The following is a 24,701-nucleotide window of genomic DNA, read 5'->3' as shown; positions in this document are numbered from 1 at the left end:
ACTCACGGGCCGCGAGATCGTGACCTGGCTGAAGTCGGACGCTTAACCGACTACGCCACCCAGGCGCCCCTCTCTCCACACTTTAAAAATAGGTATAGCACAAGATATATTCCCAGACCCTTTGCTTTTCTGTATTGGGTCTTGCTCCCTTAGCATGTTCTTGACAAATTGTCATTAATATGTGGACAGCTCCAAAATTAGCTTCTTGATTTTTTTTTTGTCACTTTTGTACAGTTTAAAACTAACTGCCCACTGACTGTATTCTCATTCATTCATTTACTGGACAGAGTACATACAATGAAAGGACTGTTTTAGGGCCAGTGGAGAAGTTGAGAAGTTGTTTTCTCAATACATCATTTCTAGAAAGAAATGTTATATGACATGTCTCAATACTTGCTGGATATTTTTAAAAGCATCTTCAGTTTTTTACAGGACTAAATTAGATATCTTATTTTTAAAGAGTTAATAACTCATGTTTTTTATGATTTAGAAATTAGGAGAAACAGAATTTTTAATAATAGGCTTTTAGGCTATATTAATTTTCAACTCAAGCTTGCTTTTGTTTGAAAAATATAAGATGCAGATGTAGTGCCTTATATAAAACATGTCTGTAGTCGCATTACTCACTTTCTCTCCTTTCCTTGTTCAGCACCCTGAACCAGTTTCCGTGCCTTCTGCCCAAATCAGCTCTTCTCATCTCTGTGTATATCATCTTTTGGTCACTCAGTCTGAAAGCAGATAAAATATGGCTTTTCCCCTTCCCTCTTCCCTGGCCTCCGGTATCCTGTCAGGCAGTACGTGGATCCTTGCTTCACCCTATTTTTCAAAAACATCCCTCTTCATTCTCTTGGTCCCTCCCCAAGCGAGAACACCTGCATCTGCAACAGTCTTAAGTTTTATCTCAATCCCTGATTCCCTTCCAAGTCTCTGCTGTCCCTGGTCAGCTGAATCTTTGTGAAGTGTTTTACACCATACTTTCACGTCATCAGTAGCTCTCCAATGACTACAACATGAAGTCTAAACCCTTCACATGCAAGACCACAACAACTATCTGATCTCTTCAAGGAAAGTTAAACCACTTTTGAAAGGAAGTGGGGTTATTTAGAATTGAGAATTTTAGCATAAAGGGAGTTTTGATTCTTAGCATAGTTTGTATGTTTGTTTCATCTCCTATCTATAGGTTTTTTGGGAGATGATCTTTCTCTGAAAACAGAAATAAGAATCAACAATTATGGAAATAGATTTTTTAGAATAAATACATTGACAAAAGGAATAATAAGGGCAGAAAGCAGAGGGATTTGGCTTCCTGCATGAGTGAGCCTGGAGGCTCCCAGACACACTAGGATAGTTTGGGAGTCTGAGGAGGTAATAATTTAAATGAGAGCATTTAGTATCAAGGTCCAACTAGAAGGGAAGCAAGAATTTAGTGCATGTATGTATTAAGGCTTATGATAAAGACTCGTGAGTTAAGAAAATTGTAATTCTTCTAAATATTTGATAGTGCTCCACAAATTGGAATAAAATACATATTTGAAGAAGGAATTGTTATTAAAATCCTTTCTGAATCTGCATAAATTTCTTTTAAGTTTACTCTAAACAGAAAACACAAGTGTCTCATGAACGTGCTGAAAGATGAAAATACATAAAAACGAAGATCATCAAAATACAATATCCTTATGTAGTAGAACTGACAACTTAATTCTAGGAGTTAGGAAACGCAGTGAAATGCAGTATAGAATCAATGAGTGCTCTGGGGTCAGACTGCCAGGGTTCAAATCCTGGTTATGCTCTTATTCTGAGTTTCTTTGGGCAAGTTACTTAATCTTTTTATGTTTCAGTTTCTTTAACTATAAAAATACATATCTGAGTACTCATTAACAGCAAGTATTGCAAAGTATTACATGTATTTTATAGATGATGAAACGGAGCCATAGGAAGATTGATAGTTGATGAAGGTAACACTGCCACCAAGCCATACAGCCTTAGCAAGTCCAAAATTTTCACTCTATATCCATACTGCCTCCTTGTTTTTGTATTGCTGGAGATATAATAATAGAAATTGGCCCCGTCTTCAAGATAGCACTTTGAATAGACAGAAAAACAAAAGTGAATGGACAGTTCTATAAAGGTGCTCTGGAGCATGGTTAAAAGGGTATTTACCCGAGCCTGGAAGGGCTGGGGATGCCTTACTCAGAAGTTGACAGCTAAACCAGGTCTTGAAGTATGGGTAGAAATTAGAAGGAGGCTTGGGTGTGGTGGAGAGTGTCCTCAGCAAAGGAAATAGCAGGCAGAAGAGTGGAGAGGATGTTCTGCATGCAAAGGTACAGGCTGTGAGGGAGGACACAGAACATTCAGTATTTACGAGAGGTCAGCTAGGCTGGAATGCAGAATTTGGGGTAGGGCAGGGGCCTGATTTTAAGGGTATAATGTTGAAGCAGATCTTCTCTACTAGTTATGAAAGTCACAAGTCAAGAAGAGGCAGCACAAATGCTTATACACAATGATGTACACACTGGCCCCAAACCACTAGTATCCCCTTAGATGTACAAGCTGGTACTTGTTAATTGTGAGGCATAGGTCCAAATCCTTTTAAATATAATGTATGCCTCCGGCCTGGGGAAGTCATATTTGCCTATAGGTAGTGTATACTTCTAAGGAAAATAACCTCATTAACAATTGAGAGAAATCACCCCTACTTCCTTCTTCCAGGTATTCTTTCTCAAGGAAACTTAATCTATATTAGAATTATGTGTTCAAATTCCTTTGTTTCTAGTGGGAAACCATCTTCCCAACATCCTGCTTAAAAAATATGTGTGGTGTATTAATCTATTTTCATAGCAGAAGATAATCTGTAGCATAGGTTACATTCAATGCCCTATGGGTGCACTACAGAGAAGTATGGGTTTAAGGGCCTCCTTAAACTGTATTCCTAACAATAGATTATCTCAAGATAATAGTGGGTTTCAGTAGTGCAAGCTTATTCCTTAAAAACATTTATTAAGAAGTAATTGAAATATAAGCTCATTGAGCACCTTAGGAAATTTCAGCACAGTACCTTCCTTACTCTGAAAGACAACTTCGTCCATCTCATGCCTCCCCGAATAGTTTCTAGAAAAGTTATTTGTATGGTGCTACTACGATGAGAAACCGTATATCTTAACAAGGTTAAATCAGTGATAGTGGAGCTCCTTGTGGTATAGTCTTTAATTCAATTTAACCAATCAAGTATGAGGGAGTACCAGGTACCGTGTTATGCACTAGGAATGCTGTAAGATCTAGCTCTGTTCTTAAAGCTCATTTTATACATATAAAAATATAGTTTCCATGATGTAATATGATAAGCACTAATTTAGAAGTATGCATCATATCCATATCAGACTTGAGAATCAAGAGAGATGATCCCTGGACCTGGAGAAAAAGATAAACCAATTTGGTAATATTTTTATTTTTCTCTCAAAGCTGGATGTGGGAAGGTTGAATCATTTTATATAGGTCAGAAAAACATCTGATTAGCACTAACTTGTCTAGTGTTCATAATTCAAACGAGTGATAATGTTACTGGAATTGCTAGTTCCCTTATCTTTTAAAACACCTTGGTCTCCCTTGTAAGTGTTCTAAAAATGCAAATTATGTGATATGTACCTGCTTAACTAGAATTATTTCCCTCTGTTATGTAATATATCATAAAATACTTTTAAAGCCAAGTCACTGCCTAAAGGTGATAGTATTTCTAAGAATACTTAATGTGGCTATCACAACTTATATAGAATAAGATTTTGAGACTCGGAAAGCTACAAAAAATATTTCTTTAAAACTCGGAAGCAATATTTTGTTATCTTTGAAGCAGAAAAGTTTTAATGTGAATCTGTGAGCTATTAATCAGTTTAATTTGAATTATTTAATCCATTATGGATAAATCACAATTCTTAATCTGAACAGTCTTTACATTGGAATAATGTAAAGGAATGTCATTTGACTAGTCTGTGTTAGAACTCACATTTCCCAGTTTACATGGAGAATTTCAGGTTTAGCATTTTCTTGACTTTTTCATGTGAGGAGAACATCAGCTTCACTGTCAGCCATGTTGTTACTGTCACTTCTTTACCTCATTTTTTCTTTCCTAACTTCGTCAACTCCATTAATAATATGGCAGTGACACCGATTTTACAGTAAACTAGTGACATTGTTGGCTATGGGAATTATATTTTATGTAAAAAGTTAGTATCTTCCTATTTTTTCACATGTAGAGGAAAAGAAATGATACTGGTTCCATGTATGTCAAATATGTTAAAACATTCCAAATTAGGTTCAAACAAATTTCCCATTTATGACAGAATTAATTATACAGAAGGTCATAAATAATACCACTTTATATATTTGTATTATATACTTATTACATTTATTATATATATTATAATATTAAGATATTTCAGGGGCACCTGGGTGGCTCAGGTTGGTTAAGCATCTGACTTTGGCTCAGGTCATGATCTCGCAGTTCGTGAGTTCCAGCCCTATGTCAGCTCTGTGCTGATGGCTTGGAGCCTGGAGTTTGCTTCAGATTCTGTGTCTCCCTCTCTCTCTGCCCCCTCCCCGGCTAGCTCTCTCTTTCTCTCTCTCTCTCTCTCTCTCTCTCTCTCTCAAAAATAAACATTAAAAAAATTAAAAAGAAGATATGTCAAATCTCCTCACATGTTAGAAACATGAAATAATTTTCACCAACTATAATATTAGAAAGGCATCCTGATTGGTTGAAGGTAGATAATACCCATTTTAGCTATGAATATTTGAACATCTCATTTTATTATCATACTGCCTTTCACTTATAGACAGAAATACTTCTAGTTCCCACCCCCCCAGGCTTATTGAGCTATAACTGGCATTTAACACTGTGTAAGTTTACTGTGTACAGCATGTTGATTTGATACATTTATACACTGCAAAATGATAACCACCTATAGCGTTAGTTAACACCTCTATCACATCACATAATAACTATTTCTTTTTTGTGGTGAAAACATTTAAGATTTACTCAGCAGTTTACAAGTATAATACAGATCATAAGCTGTAATCACCATGCTATAAAACGGATTTCCAGAATTTATCCATCTTTAACTGGAAGTTTGTACCCTTTGACCAATACTTCTAGTTTTTAAAGTGCTTTCCCATGTGTTTGATCTTCAAAAATCTCAATATATAAACATATATTATTTATAATACATAACATATATATTAATAAACATATCCTATATATAATGTTATATATTATACATATAAAATACATAACAACTAGAGAGAGTGGGAAATATGGTTCAAAATCATCTCTTTTTTTAATTATTATTTTTTTGAGAGAGTACATGCATGGGCAAGTGGGGGGTGGTAGAAGGTAGAGGGAGGGAATCTATTTATTTATGTATTTATGTATTTATGTATTTATGTATTTATGTATTTATGTATGTATGTATGTATGTATGTATGTATTTATATTTTAGAGAGGAGGGAGAGGTGCAGAGGTAGAGAGAGAGAGAGAGAGAGAAAGAATCTCAAGCAGGCTCTATGCTAAGTGAGGAGCCTGATGTGGGGCTTGATCCTATGACCCTGGGATCATGACCTGAGCCAATATCAAGAGTCTGACGCCCAACTGAGCTACCAAGGCTTCCTAAAAATCGTCTTTGTTAAACAGACAAAATGTGAAAAGTTTTTATCATCTATATCCAGTCAGCAAACGATGGCCAAGAGGCCAAATCCTACCCACCACCTGTTTTTGAAAATAAAGTTTTATTAGAAGACAGCACTACTCTAGGGGTGCCTGGGTGGCTCAGTCTGTTGAGTGTCCAACTTTGGCTCAGGTCATGATACCGCGATTTGTGAGTTTGAGCCCTGCGTCGGGCTCTGTGCTGACAGCTCGGGGTCCGGAGCCTGCTTCAGATTCTTTGTCTCCTTCTCTCTCTCCCCATCCCCCACTTTGCTCTGTCTCTCTGTCTCTCAAAAATAAATAAATTAATAAATGTATAAAAAAATTAAAAAAAAAAGAAGACAGCACTACTCTTTCATTTACATATTGCCTATGGCTGCTTTTGTGATACATGGCAGAATTCAGTAGTGACAAAGGCTCGCAAAGCCTAAACCATTTACTTGCTGGGCCCTTAACAAGTCTGACCCTGTTTTATAGCAATTTGTCCTTAAAAATCATATTTAAATAACTACTTTAAAACTGTTTTTCTTACTTCATGATGTCAAATTTATAGTATGTGGTACATTTTCCATGAGAAATCTGTATAGCATGAGAGATGAAATATAGAATTTCCCAGCATTTAATGTTAATATTTTATAATATAGGAAGGAGCATATCAAAATATTCATGCTGGCAGTAAAATAATTGGGGAAGTTTTGATTTCTTGATAATTATGTGACTACCATGTATTCAGAGAGGTACAAAAATGTCTCCTCTTAAAGTGGAACTAAGTTCTAATTTAGTATAGCATGCAATTCCATTCCTGCCAACAATAAGATTAGCTTGTACTTAGCTCTTAACAGAAGCAAATACTAAATAATTCTTACAGCCTTAAAATGTGCAGTAAGGTTTATTTCACCTTACTTTTGAACATTATTCCCTATTAGAGAGTTTTACACTTGAGTACAAATATTTGGCTCTTTTCTTTAGAAACATCTTCAGACAAGATGTGCTATAATTCTATTATTTGTAATATAAAATTATACCAATGATAATAGATTCTCACCAGTTGAATGTACAAATGAATTAAATGTGGATTTTTCTGGAAGGCATGCATAACTTCCAACTATTGCCTGCCCCTTGATTTTCTACTCTTAAGATATTTAACTTTAGTGAAACTGTAAAATCCAGACTCACCTTTATTATTGCTAGAAATTTCAGAGAAATTTAATTTGGAGAATAAAATAACTGATGTGGATAAATGAAACACAAATATATAGTAAAGTTAGAGATTTTTCTTTTAATGTAACTACATTTTAACTATCAGGATGCTAGGCATTTTGTTTTTATTTTGATATATTTGAGCTACTGAAAAATAATGAGATCTTTTCCTCAAAGACCCCAAACTCAACATTTTTCTAAAAAGACATATGCAACGTTCAAGTGTCTTTTTTTTCAATATACGAAATTCATTGTCAAATTGGTTTCCATACAACACCCAGTGCTCATCCCAAAAGGTGCCCTCCTCAATACCCATCACCCACCCTCTCCTCCCTCCCACCCCCCATCAACCCTCAGTTTGTTCTCAGTTTTAAGAGTCTCTTACGCTTTGGCTCTCTCCCACTCTAACCTCTTTTTTTTTTCCTTCCCCTCCCCCATGGGTTTCTGTTAAGTTTCTCAGGATCCACATAAGAGTGAAACCATATGGTATCTGTCTTTCTCTGTATGGCTTATTTCACTTAGCATCACACTCTCCAGTTCCATCCATGTTGCTACAAAGGGCCATATTTCATTCTTTCTCATTGCCACGTAGTATTCCATTGTGTATATAAACCACAATTTCTTTATCCATTCATCAGTTGATGGACATTTAGGCTCTTTCCATAATTTGGCTATTGTTGACAGTGCTGCTATAAACATTGGGGTACAAGTGCCCCTATGCATCAGAACTCCTGTATCCATTGGGTAAATTCCTAGCAGTGCTATTGCTGGCTCATAGGGTAGGTCTATTTTTAATTTTCTGAGGAACCTCCACACTGTTTACCAGAGTGGCTGCACCAATTTGCATTCCCACCAACAGTGCAAGAGGGTTCCCGTTTCTCCACATCCTCTCCAGCATCTATAGTCTCCTGATTTGTTCATTTTGGCCACTCTGACTGGTGTGAGGTCATATCTGAGTGTGGTTTTGATTTGCATTTCCCTGATGAGGAGTGACGTTGAGCATCTTTGCATGTGCCTGTTGGCCATCTGGATGTCTTCTTTAGAGCAGTGTCTATTCATGTTTTCTGCCCATTTCTTCACTGGGTTATTTGTTTTTCAGGTGTGGAGTTTGGTGAGCTCTTTATAGATTTTGGATACTAGCCCTTTGTCTGATATGTCATTTGCAAATATCTTTTCCCATTCCGTTGGTTGCCTTTTAGTTTTGTTGGTTGTTTCCTTTGCTGTGCAGAAGCTTTTTATCTTCATAAGGTCCCAGTAATTCATTTTTGCTTTTAATTCCCTTGCCTTTGGGGATGTGTCGAGTAAGAGATTGCTACGGCTGAGGTCAGAGCGGTCTTTTGCTGCTTTCTCCTCTAGGGTTTTGATGGTTTCCTGTCTCACATTCAGGTCCTTTATCCATTTTGAGTTTATTTTTGTGAATGGTGTGAGAAAGTGGTCTAGTTTCAACCTTCTGCATGTTGCTGTCCAGTTCTCCCAGCACCATTTGTTAAAGAGAGTGCCTTTTTTCCATTGGATGTTCTTTCCTGCTTTGTCAAAGATGAGTTGGCCATACGTTTGTGGGTCTAGTTCTGGGGTTTCTATTCTATTCCATTGGTCTATGTGTCTGTTTTTGTGCCAATACCATGCTGTCTTGATGATGACAGCTTTGTAGTAGAGGCTAAAGTCTGGGATTGTGATGCCTCCTGCTTTGGTCTTCTTCTTCAAAATTCCTTTGGCTATTCGGGGCCTTTTGTGGTTCCATATGAATTTTAGGATTGCTTGTTCTAGTTTCGAGAAGAATGCTGGTGCAATTTTGATTGGGATTGCATTGAATGTGTAGATAGCTTTGGGTAGTATTGACATTTTGACAATATTTATTCTTCCAATCCATGAGCAGGGAATGTCTTTCCATTTCTTTATATCTTCTTCAATTACCTTCATAAGCTTTCTATAGTTTTCAGCATACAGATCTTTTACATCTTTGGTTAGATTTATTCTTAGGTATTTTATGCTTCTTGGTGCAATTGTGAATGGGATCAGTTTCTTTATTTGTCTTTCTGTTGCTTCATTGTTAGTGTATAAGAATGCAACTGATTTCTGTACATTTATTTTGTATCCTGCAACTTTGCTGAACTCATGTAGAGCAGATCAATGAAACCAAGAGTTGGTTTTTTGAAAAAATAAACAAAATTGACAAACCTCTAGCCAGGCTTCTCAAAAAGAAAAGGGAGATGACCCAAATAGATAAAATCATGAATGAAAATGGAATTATTACAACCAATCCCTCAGAGATACAAACACTTATCAGGGAATACTATGAAAACTTATATGCCAACAAATTGGACAACCTGGAAGAGATGGAAAAATTCCTGAACACCCACACTCTTCCAAAACTCAATCAGGAGGAAATAGAAAGCTTGAACAGACCCATAACCAGCGAAGAAATTGAATCGGTTATCAAAAATCTCCCAACAAATAAGAGTCCAGGACCAGATGTCTTCCCAGGGGAGTTCTACCAGACGTTTCAAGCAGAGATAATACCTATCCTTCTCAAGCTATTCCAAGAAATAGAAAGGGAAGGAAAACTTCCAGACTCATTCTATGAAGCCAGTATTACTTTGATTCCTAAACCAGACAGAGACCCAGTAAAAAAAGAGAACTACAGGCCAATATCCCTGATGAATATGGATGCAAAAATTCTCAATAAGATACTAGCAAATCGAATTCAACAGCATATAAAAAGAATTATTCACCATGATCAAGTGGGATTAATTCTTGGGCAAATCAATCAACGTGATACATCACATTAATAAAAGAAAAGAACCATATGATCCTGTCAATCGATACAGAAAAGGCCTTTGACAAAATTCAGCACCCTTTCTTAATAAAAACCCTTGAGAAAGTCGGGATAGAAGGAACATACTTAAACATCATAAAAGCCATTTATGAAAAGCCCACAGCTAACATCATCCTCATTGGGGAAAAACTGAGAGCTTTTTCTCTGAGATCAGGAACACGACAGGGATGCCCATTCTCACCGCTGTTGCTTAACATAGTGTTGGAAGTGCTAGCATCAGCAATCAGACAACAAAAGGAAATCAAAGGCATCAAAATTGGCAAAGATGAAGTCAAGCTTTCACTTTTTGCAGATGACATGATACTATACATGGAAAATCCGATAGACTCCATCGAGTGTCTTTTGATGGCTGTGCTATACTTCTTGTTGGCCTTATCAACAGCAAGTGCTTATGGGTAGCATCCAGCCCAAAAACATATTCCTGTATCTTCTGAGCATTACTTTTATTTATTTTTTGCATTACCTAGGTTTACTCATTTTTCCTTGTATCTTACAGCTTTGTTAAACCAAGTAAAAATATTGATGATCTCCTAAATCAAGGCATGAATACAGTATGAAAGAAAATCTTACTTGACATTCTCCATTAGTTTGGTGCTAGATATTTTTCCCTCAAAGACTAGTCAATAGGGACAAGGTTGAAGAGAGCCAAGATAAAAAAATTCTAGTCTGTTTGTACAATTTCTTCTCCTGCTTTCACCTCAGTGATTTCAGCTGCTTTGTAATGATTTCCCTTTAAGACGAAACACAATGTCATAACCGACATAAAAGGTCAATTGTTAGGTATTCTATAAATGTTAGATTCTTTTTTTTTTCTTATCTTACTTCTTTATCCTTCCCTTCTACTACAGGTTTCCTCAAATCTCAAAGTCACTATTCTCACCATTGACAGACTTTTTAAGCCCCCAATAATCGTGCTTTTTAAGCTGATTGATGTTGGTTCCATAGGACGAGGGAAAGAAAATGTGACTAGGAATCTCTCACAGCTTCTCCAGACAAAAAAGTTCTCCTTTGATTCATTTCAGACCTCATTTGGTTTTTGCCATTTTTTAAAGTGGTACATTAAAGCACTTGCCTGTACCACTAAAATGATAATGAACTTAAACTGCAGTTCCACATTATAGTCCTCATTAGTGTGCACGTTCCTGGGTATCAGAAACAAAATCTTAGCACTCAATTCCTATCTGAGTCAAGTAAATCTTGTACAAAAGCACAATACAACTATTTATTTAATGAGTAAAAATGTGTGTGGACTAAATGACTCTTAAGTTAAATGTATTTAAATTTTTATGTAACCTTTTAGTAATGAGGGTACTATGGTAAAAACAAATTTTACCTAAATATCCTACTAAATATCCTACCTAAATATCCTATCTAAATATCCTACTTTGATTTACAAAGTTTAATTCACCAGAAGTAACTTTATTTAACAATAAGTATTTCTAAAATTTTATGTATATACACATACATACATACATACATATATACACATAGGTTAACTGGGTTTTTTATTGAAATTTTCACATTATAAACATATTTTGGAAAATAAAACATTTTGGTAGAAGACTAGTGGCATCAAAAATTGCTTTCATTGGGGCGCCTGGGTGGCTCAGTCGGTTAAGCATCCAACTTTGGCTCAGGTCATGATCTCACCATTAGTGACTTTGAGCCCTGCATTGGGCTCTGTGCTGACAGCTCAGAGCCTGGAGCCTGCTTCGATTCTGTGTCTCCCTCTCTCTCTCTCTGCTCCTCCCCTGCTCACACTATCTCTCTCTCTTAAAAATAAATAAATACTTAAAAAAAATTTTTTTAATTGTTTTGATTAAGCCAAACTGACAGGTAAGGGATTTTCATATTGATAGCTGAGTCAAGTTTATCTGATGGGGAAACCAGAAATTCTAAAAAAAATTATAGACAGCAGTTACATTTAAGTACTCTGCAGTTAAAAGCAGCAACAGTTTATTTAACAGGTTGCTGAGAACCAAGTAGTACTTACTGTTTTGGTATTTTGCCTGACTTTTTCCATTTACAAATGAATCAGTGCCCAATAGAAATAGCTTTAAAATATAGTTAAAATGAAAAGTCCCAAGTTCACTAATATATTTTATTAACTAGAATGATAGTTCTCTTTAATGGTATTTGTCTGATACTGGGTTTATGTATTTCTTCACACATTCTGTAAATGAACACCAACCAAAACAAATACTTTAATGATATTTATACCAGTTTCTATAAGAACATTATATTACACTGTTTGTTTTCTCGAAGGAATACAAAAGATTAGAAGCTGTGAATGTTGAATACAAACTTTGGTTTCTTTTTTTTGAAATGCCACCTCAAACTAGAGTTTTCAAAACTGAAATTTACTGATAATAAAAGGCACTCATAAACCAGAATCTAGATAAACCAAAGGAAAAAAATTGTTTAAATCTAAAATCAACCCTCAATACTAATTTTTATCAAACATCTACCAATGTTTTTCCTAAGAAAGTGTCTAAAAATAATGATCCAATACAACAACAGAACACCAAAATAGGCATGATTTTTTTTTCATTGGTTTTAAATACTGCTTACATTTTGAAGCTTTATAATTTCTATGAATGCTCTTTGAAGATCAAGTTCATTGTTTTTATGCTTGAGGAAAGAGACTTGCTCCAGCCTGAACAAAGAGAAGACAGCAGAGCCAAGACCAGGGTTTCTGAAGTTTCTACATCAGGCCTCCAGAATTCCTCCAAGGAGCCACAGGAGCCACCGTAGGGGCAGGGGGTGGGGGTGCAACTGTGGAAGGGCTAGGTGGTCTGGACACCTTACGTTCCCCCTCACACACTGCACTGTCTTTAGCAAGAGGTGCTCAGCTTGCATCTCGTTAACATATTTGAAATTCTGGGTAAGAATGAGTTTGAAAAGAAAAAAAAACCAATTCTGTTCCTCAAAAATAAATTTGAAAACCACTGCATTACCCCGTGCACCCTGGTAAGAAAAAAGGGGGAATATCATGGGGACTCAAATTTGAAATGATGTCACTGTTAATATCTACCATGAGAAACACCTAGAAACTGTATTTCAAAATAAGGTAAAAGAGGTCATGAATGTAGATTTTGTACAAGTAAAACCTTTATTATTTATTTTTTCTTTAATTTTTTTAATGTTTATTTTTGAAAGAGAGAGATAGAGTGTGAGTGGGGGGAAGGGCAGAGAGTGAGGGAGACACAGAATCTGAAGCAGGCTCCAGATTCTGACCTGTCAGCACAGAGCCTGATGCGGGGCTCAAACTCACAAACCACTACTAGATCATGACCTGAGGCGAAGTCAGATGCTTAACCAACTGAGCCGGCCAGGTGCCCTAGTTTTTTCTTTTTTCTTGTACTTTAATTACTGACCTAGTGTTTCTAGAAATTTGAATCACACAGAAATGAACAGTGAATAAACAAAGTTTAGTAGAGGAACTTCCAATGTTTCAGAATACAAGGACAGGTGGAGCATACAGAAAAGCACAAGAATAAACTAATTAACAGAAATCAGAACAATGGAATGCTAAATAGACATGTTGACAGTAAGAGAACCAACTAAATGGGCAAAACAGTCAGGAAAAGCTTTCTGGAAAAGAGGTGCTCAAGTAAGAGTAGAGGTAAAGGAAATTACATTCCTGGTGGAGTGAACAGGGCTGAAGGAGGGGGGCGGGTGGAAGCATATTTACTGAAGAGAAAGATAGATACAAATGGAGAGGAGTGTTTGTGTCAGTGATATATAAGCTTGAATTGGTAAAATGGGGTTATACTGAAGAAGCCCTTTTAAGGCAATAGAGGAAGGCATTTAATTTAAGGTATACGTAAGGGGCAATATGGTACTACCTTTGATACTCAACAAAAGAAGTATTTTAGTGCTAGCAACCTGGCAGTGTGTTCTGAATTATCAAGGCACTTTTCTTTTATTGTATTAAATTACTGGTGGTGGAAAAAATTTAGGTGATACTTCAAAAGATGCTAGATCATTTTCATGGATTTAAAATCACATATGCAATAATGGATCACACGGATGGATATTTTATACTCTTTCACACTTGTGCTGGCAAAAAAAAAAAAAAAGCTTAGGAGGCATATGCCATTACCTAATCTATCTCTTTCACATCAGATTTACATATTACATATCATTTTTAATTTTTATCATCCCCTTTTAAAGCATTTGGAAAACGAGAAATTTTGTTTAAAAGTAAGTGCTTCAGGTTTGAGAAATATTTGAAATAAAATAGTCTCTCCTAGGGTGGTGTAGAAATATTTGGATACATTAGAAAAATAATGGATATTATTAGACAATTAAAATTGAGGAAAGAACTTTCCCTAGAAAAATTTGGATTAAATGACCCTGGAGAAGTGTTCTTTTCCATTTATAGTTTTTATTTCTGCTTCTTCACTGTGCAACACATGGAGAAAAAATTTTACCTAGTATAAAAAAATAAGTAATATGAAAAGGTAATCAATGGACTGGGAATATCCTTCCAAGGTCAAATCAATGAATGGTCTTTAGAAAGAGTGTATCATATGATACTTAATTTTTAGAGGAAAACATAAACCATTATTTTTTAAAAGTAATACATCCTGTATATACATAAAATAGGTCTCAAATGAAAATTATCACACAAATAAGATTTTTAAACTCCTAAATATAATTTTCCAATCTGCAATGTTTTCAGAACATCCAACTCAAAATGTTACATGTTTCCCCCCCTCCTGTCTTTTTCTTTTCCCAAGTTCATTGTTGAAGTCTGTGGCTATACGTGCATGTACATGCCATGGTTCTCCTTTCTAAAATCTGGTACAGAGAATATTTTTTTAAGCAGCAAATTTTTTTCCATCTTGGGAGTTACCTAGTTTGCTGAATAAATACTGTGATATGCTTGCTTAGGGGTGTGCATAGAATTCTGTCACGAAGTGTGCTTGAGTGAGAATAGTGGTAGTTGGGCAGTATTTTTCAATGAATGGCTTTTATAACTGTAGTGTTTGTTTTTCTTAGAATGCAAGCTTGGAAAAAGAGCTGAATTGCATTTAAATAAGACTGTTATGAAAGGAAGGAGAGAAGAGTGGCAATAAGGATAGTTTTAGATCAGAACATAATTTTGAAGAGTACTGATATACCAGATAATCTCAATTATAAATTTGCTAAACTCACTCCATTTCCCAGCTCTGAAAACTGACTTCACCTGCTTTGGTTTTGTGCAGCTGGATCTGCCTTGACCAGGGGTATGGGGGAAAAAGCAGAGGCTTCTTGATCAAATAACCTCTGGATCACTCACAAGCATAAGTGTGCATACACTTATATACATGTGCACACACTTGCAGACCTGTGCACACATGCACACAAGTGTATATCATCATACAAAAAGGTTCCTGTCAGCTTAAGCCATTTCTCCATTGACTAGGGGAGACCAGTTCATGTAAAGATTACTTGAATCACTGTGGTTACACTTATAGTAAAAAAATAGAATTTTAACAGCATTCACAAATTGACTTGGCCATCTGATAAGCCACTGGAAACAGATGGAAAATGCCAACTTTTGGTGCTTACAGGACCACACAGTTTGTGACTATAATCATTTAGAAAATTTCCATTATTTATCTTCCTTTCTTTTGCCCAAATTTACTTTGTACTTTGAGGATATTAAGAATAAAAGCTATGTATCTATATGGATAAAGGACTTCATTCTAACTTCTATTTGTAACTCAAGAAACATCACATCAAAGTTGTATTACTGTTTTTCATGGTGGTGTTATTATGAATCTAATTCTGCTAATTCTTAAAACAAATAACTACTGTCAAAAGAAGTCCTTTGTTACATAATTAATTTTAACACTGGATAATTTCTGTTGTATAGCTTTATTGTTATGTGCTTTATCAAGTAAGAAAATATCTGCCTATCTTTATTTCATATCTACATTTGTTCTATAATAACTAATATTTCCTAAACTAGAATATATCTTAGAGATCATCCAATCTAGCTAAACTGTGCAGAGAAAGACATCACATGTTACATATTTCATGAAAGTAATTTTTATGGAGTACTACATAAAGATGTAAAACTATGAATTCTGAAAACATAGATGTATTTCATACTAAGGGATTTTCACAAAGAAACCTTTTGAAAATACCAATTAGAATTTGTAAGTTGATACTTAGGGATGAACAATATGTGCATTGACTTGCTCAAAGACAAGGCTAACAAAACTGCATTAGTTAGGATGCCTTTGGCTGTAAATAACAGAAAATGCAATAAGAACTGGCTTAATATTAAGGAAGATTTACTTGATACTAAAATGTTTTGAGTTGAGGTGGTCCCAGAGGTGGCTAACTCAACAGCTCAATTACTTCATCAATGACTTAGGATATATTTAACTTTGCATTTGTCATCCTGAGAATCTAGGGTTGTCATTAAATACAGGACATCAAGTTAAATTTGAATTTTAGTTAAATTATACATGTCTCTTGTGATGTTACTCATTATTTGAAATTTCAAATTTAACTAGGTCCCTGCATTACTGTTTCCTAAATCTGGGATGCTTATCAGCATCTTGGTTTTTCTTTCTAAGCTAGCTCCACTTATGGTCACAAGATGGCTGCCTTATCTCTTAGTGTCATATGTAGATGCCAACATCCAGTGGCATAATAAGGATTCTGTTGGTAAGGAAGAAGGTGGAGGAGTGGTGTTTTGGTAGGCAACTAACACTATAGGTCTCCAAGGCAAATCTGAATTTTTGTTGATCAAAACATAGTTTCCTCTAATATTAAGTAATTATATCCTACTATGTAATTCAGCCTGCCTTCTGATTCAGGGATAGGAATTTTTTTTTTTTTTCTATAAAAAAATGTTCTTTCTTTTTTAGTTTCTTTGTTGGAACCGGGAAAGCCCCAATCACCACATGTAAAACAACAAATAATACTTATTGAGTATCCTGAACCAAGGGAAAAATATGGCTCATTTGCACATTTCCCCTTCCCACTTTATTCCTAGGGCGCATATAGGAGCTTCTCCATGTTCACGGTGGCCGGTTCTTTCTTCCTCCTTTATGCTGGTTGTTCACATTATGCACGGCCAAATTACATCTCAATTTCCTATGTTCTCCTCCTCTTTCCACTCTCCCACCTTTGAAAACTTAAAATATCCATGAGGCCATATTTGTACTTAAGTGATAATGGTTTTATGCGGGCTAGATAAACCAAGCTGTGTTAATATTTACTTTACTAATGTGTTGGACCTCTGAGGTAATTTAAGTCCTTAATCATTTCAACAGTTCAACCTCTTTAAAAAGCTCTTCAGAAATGCAGCCAGTTTAGGCATCTTAGTGACATGGCACTTTTGGCTTCCCTATCACACTTCCAGAGGCAGGTGGCTACAAGAAAGTTTGGCCTATATGACTCTGCCGCTTGGAGTATGTTCATTATGGCTGTTTGGTCTCACTTATGCCATCTTTCATTCCCACATCACACTCACATTGCAATCCACTGGTTTCTGCAGCCGTTTTCTCCACCCCATTTCCTGTCTCATCTTGAATGATTCATAAGTGACTTCAATATTTATAGATGTGCCCCACCCAACACCCTAGACTCATCATTTCTTGACCTCTCCTGCTGCACAGGCCTTTAACCTCTTTGGACTTCAGTGATCTACTACCAGTGCCATTCCCCAGTGCTACCTATTCATTCCCAGCAACTCTTTACCCCCCTTAATTACACTTCACAATCTTACTGTCTTAATTTGAGTTCCTGCTCTTTTCAGTGATCCCTTTTCCTTGTTTCTATCTAATTATTTGACTTCAAAGGAACCTCAACCTTAAGAATATAGCAAAGATTCAAGTCTCTGAACCCCTATACAACCTTGCTTCTTTCCCTCCTGCCCTATGTCTTCCAACTAACCCTGCCTGCTGTGGCTCATCTCATCAACTAATCCCTCAACTTCCATCACACACAACCTCTGAGCTCCTATTCTTGATGTGTCTAAAATTTTGTTTTTTGAAATTTAAGACCTATGTACCTAAACCTGATAAATAAAGTCATGCCATTGCCATCAATCAGCATTGTAAAGTGGTTAAGAGCATGGACCCTGGAGCCAGAACATGGAAACTCAGTTCTAGGCTCCTCTACTTACTAGCTAGGTACCCTTAGAAAAATAGCATAACCACTTTGTGCCTCATTTTCTTCATCTGAAAAAAGGGAATAATAATCAAGCATATCTCATAGACATATTATGATGAATAAATGAGCTGATATTTATAAGGTGTTAGAGGAATATATAATGGTTAAATAAATATTTTATTTCTCCCCTATACTCTTGTTTCCATTTTTAATAACAGTTATCCCAAACCTTTGCTCTTGTAAATTTTCCAAACAGCTCATGATCCATTACTTCAGCAGATGATCTGGCTAATTCTCCGAGTACAAAAAGGACATTAGGCGTTAACTCCTTTAAATAATCTTCCCCTTAAAATTAACTACATTGGTACGTTGTATTTCTTTCTGATCTAAAAGAAATGACCTTCTAAAATAAATTTTCCTCCCTTTCTCAAGATCACATCCCTTCAAATACCTAGCCTTTTCTGTGTATATCTAATCTTTCTCTGTCTACTTGTTATTGTTTTTAACCAGTAAACATGTTTTATTCCTCAAAAGAATAACCAGAAATCCTTCTTCAACTCTGTATTTCCTTTTATCTATTTCCTAGCTTCATCCTTTTCTTCATCAGATGTCTACATTTACTGTTTCTATCTTTACATCTCTCAAGACTATTCTTGAGAAACGATAATAATTGTAAGAAGGTCTAATAATAAAATTAAGTGGAAATAAACTCAGAAGAGTCAAAATTTTAGAACTTGGCTTTCCCCAACTAAGTCCAGACATAGGTAATCATGATTTGGAATGACCATATATTTATATAATGGCTTTCTTGCTCTTTTGTTCTATCTTTACCAAACAATTAATTGTTTTAGTTTGACTACCCCTGCTATTTCCTGTTTCCATCTTCTAAAAGGAATCAGCCCCACATAGTCGCACTACAATCAGGGTTTCACTCTCCGCCATTCCACCACAATTATTGTCAAGGGCAGCAATAACATCTGTACTGCAAAATCCAGGGATCGATTTTCAGTTTTCATCTTAATCAACTTCTCAGAAAGCTGGTAGACTTAATAATTTCCTCTTCTTTAAAACCTTTTTGTTTCAGTGGCCTTCAAGATACCACTTCTCTTAGTTCTCTTTCTACTTTGCTAGTTGTGCTAGATGATCTTTCTTAGCCTCCTTTGCTGGATTCTTCTCCTTTATTTGCCTTGAAAATGTGAAGTACCCCAAGCACTATCCTTGGACATCTCTTCTAACAATTCTTCACCAATTCCCCCTTGGTGGCCCCAACTAGTTTTTTAGCTTTGGATACTATTTATATGCTGACGACTTTTAAATTTATATTCCAGTCCAGATTTTTCCGTTGAAGTCTATATTCATATATCTAAATGCCTACTCAACATACTCTCTTGGAAGTCTAACAGGCTTTTCAAACAATATATTCAACAAACTTTCATTTCTCCCTAAGCTCCTCCACTCTTAGACTTCTCCATCCTAGTCAGGGAGAGTGTGTAAACTTAATAGAGGGGAATTCTCAAGAACACAACAATAAAGCTGGTAAAAGAATAAAAGCCAGTAAAGGAGATTGAGAAGTAGGAGAATAGGAAAATATAAGATCAAGAAATAAATGAGAGGAATAGTCAATCCTGCAAAAACCATAAGGATAACTATAAAATGAGAGCTGAAAGGATCCAGCAGATTTGGCATTTTTGAAGTCACTGATGACTACTGCTTTGGTAGGTTTGAAATAGTTTACTTGGGAAATAGAAAGAAGGCTGTCTAGTATTAAGGATTCAATACACACACAACACACCCTACAATATTTAACCAAACTTTCATCCAGAGTTCCAGTTCTGTGCTGTATTTCTGAATGCTTGGGGTTACATTTCCATCAGTATGATTTGGAAGTACCTCATATCTAACATGTCCTATAATGAACTCATTTCCTTTCCTCTTTTTCTCTCACTTCTAAACAAATTAGTACCAAATACCCAATTCTCCTAAATTCTTTATTAGGTTGAATGACACCAATACCTATCCATGCACCTGCAGTGGAAAACAAACCTTGAAGATCATTCTGTTTCTTCCTTCCCACCCATTTCATAGTTTGTCAAATCTGATTGCATCCCGTATTTCCCTCAGTCTAACTTGAATTTTTATTAACCTCCCTATCCCCAGGCCCCATACATATAAGCCTCCTAATTGGCTTCCTTGCCTAACAACTTCCATGCCTGACTCTTTCTGCGATATAGTTACTAGTTATCTTTCAATAAAGCACTTTAGTTAAAAACTGGAAGTTGCTTTTAACTTCTATTCTAAGATTTCAGTAAGATAGTCTTAGAATAGCACTCTGAGGCCTTTGAAATTTGGCTGTCACTTACCAGCCATTTGAAACTTACCATTTCAAAGTTCAAATAATGTTTTCCTCCCTAAGTTGTAAATACAATTTCAAAATGTTTGGAAAATAAAGGAAAAAAGTTAGCTATAATATTGTCATGGTCATGGAACATCTTTGTTTCACTCCTAACATTCCCCTATGGATATACATATTTGTATAGTAAACATAATTTTGCATAATATTCTTACATATTTAGCTATTCCTTGTCATGGTGAAGAAAAGGAATATAAAAGTTATAAAATATTATTTTGAGAAAAAAATGGAAGTAAAAGAAGAAAAAAGGTGGGGACAAGTTAGAGGTATGAATAAGGTTTAGGATGCATACCATGATGACCTACTCATCTACCATGAGTAAGCCACACATTTGGCTCTCAATTCTCTACTAACCAATGTTAAAAACAGAAACTTTGTTAGTTATCCAAGTCCCAGTGCCCATGAGATTAAAATAAAATGTCCCAGTAATTTCAACTCATCTTGGAACAAATATTATAAAAAGACTTCTTCTGAGGTTCTCCTAAAGAGAAGGCAGGGTGATGTACTTAACAAGTTCTGGGAAGACTCCTTATTAGAAGTAGGACATCTCATTTCACATCATTGTTCATATTGAGAATCAATATAGGCAGATGCTATTTTACAAATCAGAGTGATTTTGTGAAAACCAACTTTTTGGAAATCATTTGATATTATCAAAGCACCCAGCTCTTTGCTGATCTGCTTTAAATCATGGCTAAATATTAACATATTGAAATGCTCATATGTAGTATATATTAGTCACAGTAGTGGTTGAATTTTTTTAATGTTTATTTATTTTTGAGAGAGAGAGAGAGAGAAAGCATGTGCCTGCAGGCACATAGGGGAGAGGTGGAAAGAGAGGAACAGAGGATCTGAAGCAGGCTCCCTGCTGACAGGAGTCAGCCCAATGTGGGGCTTGAACTCACGGTGAGATCATGACCTGAGCTGAAGTCAGATGTTCAACTACTGAGCCACCCAGGTGCCCCAGAAGTGATTGAATTTTACCCTTCAGAAAATCTTTCTGAATATTGTTTCTCTTCAAAATAGAATTTTAAATAGTTCTTAGGTGAAAAGTGAAATCTTAAAAACTTCAGGTCTCCTATTGGAAAATTAAAGCTTACTTGGAAGGCCAGATTTTAGGTTGAGAAGCAAAAATTCTTCTTGATCATCTGTGTGATTCCTCTTGAGAAAGTTCTCTGAGTACAAGAATGTGGCTGGTCCAGGGATGCTATAGTCTTGGGCTTTTTTATGTAACAGGGAATATGATGTTATCCTAGAAGGACTCAAAAATTTACTGATAATTTAAGAAGCCTACATACTAAAATCTTTGTTTTTATATTCTCCAAGTTTTTCAGAACATTTGATAAGATAAAAGCAGTTTTTCTACCTTTGCCTTTATCAATGTTTGTAGGGCTTTTGAGATATGGATTCTTGTCCTAATTAATTCTGTCACTAACCAAATGGCTGACCTTGGGCAGGCTTCTTAAGTTTCCAAGCTCATTTTCTCTCCCTTTGTAAAATGAGAGAGCTGTTGTAGGGTAACTGCCTCTGTAGAATTCCTTCCAGTTATGAGTCATACTGACCCCTCTGCCCACTTCTATAGGTGAAGAACCTCCTCAGTCAGAGGAAAGTAAGTGATTACTAATGTTTCTTTAACAGTGGACCTGGAGTACTAGGAGACAGTCACATATCTTAGGTGAGAGCATGGGCTTTGCCGGGGAAAATCCTGGTTCCACTCTGCCACTTACTAGTACACAGCCTGGGGCAAGTATTAATCTCTCTGAAGCTCAGTTTCCCTAACTATAAAGTGAGAATAATACAAATGCTTTTATAGTTGTTGTATTAAATGAGACACTATAAATCTAACCCTAAGTAAAGTGTCTGGCACAAGGCAAGTACTCAATCAAAAGTATCTATTTGTCACATTGTTATTTCCTTGGGTCCACTGAAATAATTGTTCTTTTAATAGCATTTCTCCAAATTGAATATCAGCACTATTATAATTACAGTATTTAAAGGTTTTAAGGTGCCAACTTGGCTGACTAGTAAAAAAAAATTGGAAAGATACAGGCTCAGGGGATTTTTAAAAAATTAACCAAAACAACCTGTGTGTTGAACTTTACCCTGTAGTTCTTTTATTTAATAACAGTCTATTAATAAATATAACTTTAAGCTGTATGATTTAGTGCTAATGTAATCCAGGCCAAATATGCTACCTTTTTTGTCTGCTCCAAAGAAATTTTAATGGAAGTTTGGTTCACGTTTCTGTTTGATTTGAAATAAGATTGTGGGAAGTTCTTAGTTTTGGGTCCCCATCAGTAGATATGTAGTCACTTTAACTTTTGATCATTTGTAGATTATATTTAAATGCAACTAAATGTGATAAAATCATTCTTAGATGGTTGAGGTAAGCTTTGAAGGCTGTATAAATACTTATCTTTTAATTTAAAAACAATCGCCTCACCATAAAATAAAAGGAAAAAATTCCCCAAATGTGGGAAAGCAGAGTTCTTGGCGATGTTCTTAAACTACAGCAGGAAATATGTGTTTGTTTATTATGACCCTAGTGCTTTCACAGGCCAGATGAACTTTCAAACACAGAGTTTTCATTCTGTTAACCAACAACTGTCACCCGACTTGTGGAAACCGATAATTTTTGCAGGGAGTTCAAGGAGAACATTTGCATAATTCCATCTGGTAGAACCTGGCTTGTCCCCACAGCTTGCAGATAGACCCTTTGTGAACAATTCTAACTGTAGGGCTACCTATGGGGTGTGTCAATTACCACAGAGTTACTTGCTGGATCAATCTGCGTTAAAGGTGGCTTTTATGGACTATCAAATTTTATAGCAAAGGAATTTTGAATTATCATTATATGTTTAAGAATTTTTTTTGATTCCAGGTTTCTCCTCATTCATGAGATGTGAGCCTCAACTGATTTGTACCAAGTTGTGGAAGAATAGTTACTTGTATTTCTGCTAGAAAGTTCTCTGCAGGATAAAGGGTGAGTAATATATAGATAAAGAATCTACTCTGATTCATAAATCTTGAATACCTGATTGTTAAATATCTAAAATGTATCAAGCCGTTGAATAGACTTTCATTACATGAATTAAATTTCAAAAGTTTCTTAGGAACTAGCTTATTATTTTCTGTCTCTGTAGCTCTATTTCCTTTAACATTTCATTGCTTAATTAACTCTCATGGAACTTCACTTATTTTGAAAGCAATTTTAAAGGACTATACACTGAATTTATATACAACTTTCTAAAAATTGCCTACAATTATTATCAATTTGTCAAAATTGATTTAATTAGAATAAAGAGATTATTCAGTAGATACATCTTATAGCTTCTGAATTGAAGAATGACAAAAAGGGCAACTTAAAACTGATGCCAAGATAGAGGGATCTGCCAGTTCTGCTCTATATCACAATGGTGGTTGATATGAAGTGTCCTTGTTTTGATGTCCTACCTGCTCAATCTTCTACTTTTTGGTTAGTGATGGTAAGAGAAATTGGTAAAGTTGAATGTAAGGAATAGACAAAAATGGTTTAGCAAAATCCTGTCTGAGTCTGGCAGAAACCCTGCTCTCTCCCCATTTTGTCCACCCTCAAACTTGCCAAGCCTTGTTCACTTTGGCTTTATTTTAAAAATGCATTTCTGGTGAGTGAGGAAAGGTTTTGTACTGTGTTTTCAATGACTCACCCAAAATAACTCCATTGAACTTGTAAACGGTCCTGTTCTGAATGCAGATTGTGTTTGTTCTGAGATGGGCATGAAGGAGCTGCAGAAAGGAGATTAGAGAAGGGAAATGTGGTGGGAGAGGCAGTGCAGTTCAGGCACACGTCAGAATTATTTTTAAAAAATACATTGTGTGTGTGTGTGAAAGACAGTTGTCTATGAGGTCTGTACCATTTAAAGTTCTTAAAGATACATCAGTATTAAATCCGGTTCATCTAGCCACCAACCTCTTTCTTTTGATTCTCATAAAATGTGAAAGGAAGATTTATCTGTGAATATATAATTCCAAATACATGCATTGTGAAACTTTTTAAAGTGCTAAATGGCTTCAAATAGGAAATAATCATATATATAACACAAGCTAGAATTAATCTTAAAATAGGAAGAAAATGTCTATCAATACATTGATCACATAATAGGGCAGTGTTAAAACTGGGAAGTGCAATAATGACATCCTCTTGTGTACTGCATAAAAATGTTTAATACCAAGTGGCACTGATTATTCAACATCAATAGATGTACCTCTTGAAAAGCTTTTATGATTCAAAATGTCAGGGACCTTTAAAAACAATATTTTAGGGCAGGACTGAAAAGAAAAAAAAAAGAACTGATCTAAACTTTCATGAATTCATGAAACAGACCAAATAAAGTTTATTCTGTTATATAATCTTGCTTCAGTCAATTGTTAATGAAGAATAGATGAGCTATTTTTACCTGTTG

At 35.6% G+C, this 24,701-nt stretch overlaps 1 protein-coding gene across 1 annotated transcript in view; it reads left to right on the top strand.

Moving 5' to 3' along the window:
• The window catches only part of ITPRID2 (ITPR interacting domain containing 2), a 92,700-nt gene that overhangs the window by 23,838 nt on the left and 44,161 nt on the right, over positions 1-24,701 (top strand). Inside the window, exon 2 of the mRNA XM_047870535.1 lies at positions 23,141-23,242. The gene's annotated coding sequence lies outside the window, so the exon portion shown is untranslated. The remainder of the gene's footprint in view (positions 1-23,140; positions 23,243-24,701) is intronic.

Source organism: Prionailurus viverrinus, chromosome C1 (assembly GCF_022837055.1).
Source record: "Prionailurus viverrinus isolate Anna chromosome C1, UM_Priviv_1.0, whole genome shotgun sequence".
Lineage (NCBI taxonomy): Eukaryota > Metazoa > Chordata > Mammalia > Carnivora > Felidae > Prionailurus > Prionailurus viverrinus.
This window is presented reverse-complemented; position numbering and strand designations above follow the sequence as displayed.